Source organism: Callorhinus ursinus, unplaced genomic scaffold (assembly GCF_003265705.2).
Source record: "Callorhinus ursinus isolate GAN/ISIS: 27379988/994484 unplaced genomic scaffold, GSC_fseal_2.0 scaffold3917, whole genome shotgun sequence".
In the NCBI taxonomy this organism is placed as follows: Eukaryota; Metazoa; Chordata; class Mammalia; order Carnivora; family Otariidae; genus Callorhinus; species Callorhinus ursinus.
The window spans coordinates 760-2,873 of record NW_027400971.1 but is presented as its reverse complement, the minus strand read 5'-3'; the positions used below and the strand labels follow the sequence as shown (position 1 = coordinate 2,873).

At 40.3% G+C, this 2,114-nt stretch overlaps 1 pseudogene; it reads left to right on the top strand.

The window, feature by feature from the left end:
• Positions 1 to 334: 334 nt before the first annotated feature.
• LOC112817993 (cysteine and histidine-rich domain-containing protein 1 pseudogene) lies at positions 335 to 1,723 on the top strand (annotated as a pseudogene).
• The last annotated feature ends 391 nt before the right edge of the window (positions 1,724 to 2,114 follow it).

Sequence of the window (2,114 nt, the reverse complement as noted above, 5' to 3'; positions counted from 1 at the left end):
AAACAGAACCCCCCCTCCCCGAGATATTCAGCAGCTGGACAGAAGGTTTGCATTTTATTAAAAGACAGATAACTCTTTATGGTTGGAAATTTACCATTTAAATCCTATCCTACCACCTACAGAGCCATGGAAAAATCCATAGGCTTTTTTCTTTTTTTACTTTGAAATATATCCTAGAGCTTTTTAAAAAAATATATTTTGGCCTAATTATGTCATCCTTAAGCTACCATCAGCATTCCTGATCGGGGCTGAAGAGCCAAGTGGAGAAAGAAAAAGTTACTAAAATAAGCCAATATTGACTAGGATAAAAAACTAAAACCAGGTCAGACCGGTGGTTGTGGCAGTGGGGTTGTATGCGCAGCCTCTAGCTCTTCCCTGGGTTTGGACCCGACCTTTAACGGTGGGGAAAGAAAATGGCCTTGCTGTGCTACAACCGGGGCTGCGGGCAGCGCTTCGATCCCGAGACCAACTCCGACGATGCTTGCACATATCACCCAGGTGTTCCAGTCTTTCATGATGCCTTAAAGGGTTGGTCTTGCTGTAAGAGAACAACCGATTTTTCTGATTTTTTAAGCATTGCAGGCTGTACAAAAGACAGGCATAATAGTGAGAAGCCACCTGAGCCTGTCAAACCTGAAGTCAAGACTACTGAGAAGAAAGAACTTTCTGAACTGAAACCCAAGTTTCAGGAGCACATCATTCAAGCCCCTAAACCAGTAGAAGCAATAAAAAGGCCAAGCCCAGATGAACCAATGACAAAATTGGAATTAAAAATATCTGCTTCCCTAAAACAAGCACTTGATAAACTTAAACTATCGTCGGGGAATGAAGAAAATAAGAAAGAACAGTGATGAAATTAAAATTGGGACCTCATGTAAAAATGGAGGGTGTTCAAAGACACATCAGCGTCCACGGAGTCTAGAAGAAGTCTATGTATATCATTCTGGAGTACCTATTTTTCATGAAGGGATGAAATACTGGAGCTGTTGTAGGAAAAAAAACTTCTGATTTCAATACATTCTTAGCCCAAGAGGGCTGTACAACAGGGAAACACATGTGGACTAAAAAGGATGCTGGGAAAAAAGTCGTTCCATGTAGACATGACTGGCATCAGACTGGGGGTGAGGTCACCATTTCAGTATATGCCAAAAATTCACTTCCAGAACTTAGCCAAGTAGAAGCAAATAGTACATTGTTAAATGTGCACATTGTATTTGAAGGAGAGAAGGAATTTCATCAAAATGTGAAATTATGGGGTGTGATTGATGTAACAAGAAGTTATGTAACTATGACTGCAACAAAGATTGAGATCAACATGAGAAAAGCTGAAGCTATGCAATGGGCAAGCCTTGAACTGCCTGCTAGCAGAAAGCAGGAAAAACAAAAAGAAGAAACAACAGAATGAGATGACAGGGAAAGAAAGTTATTGCCTACTTCAGAATTCTTACTATGTGGTAAAATGGTGGCTTGCTCCTGTCCTCTTTTGTTGTCGTTGCTGTATTTGCTGTTCTTGAATCTGGCAGTTCAGGGTCAACGGTAGGTTCTTAAAAGCCAAAGTCAGTTTATCTTTTCTTGCCTCCCATCTCCTTTTTGAGTTACCTAAGTTTGATTATTCATTTCTCCTCACTTGGCAGAACTGCAGTTGTGTCCTATACTTGAAAAGCTAGAAAGTAGCTCATAAACAGTTACCGTATTTCTTGGTATAGTGTGTTTAGCAGAGAAGGGTAAAAAAACATTTGTTCGCATCTCTTTTCTATTATCCCATAATTAGTAAAACAAGATGGAATGTCAGAAGAAAAAAAAAAACTAAAACCAAACAAAACAAAGCTGCCTGAGGATTGTCAGAGGGCCTTCCAGGAAGAGATGATGCTTGAACTGGGTTTTGAACGGTAAGTGGAAAGTTATCTTTGGTGAATTGTTATTTGGTGAAGGTCATTGGTATATGATTTGAAATTCATTCCGAGAAATATATTGAGTGCTGTCTCTGTGTTAACCCTTATATTAGGGCAGGGTCGCTCAGCCTCACCACTCCTGACATTTGGTGCCGTAAAACTCTCTGTTGTGAGAGGCTGTCTCGTGCATTAGCAGCATCCCTGACCTCTACCCATTAAATT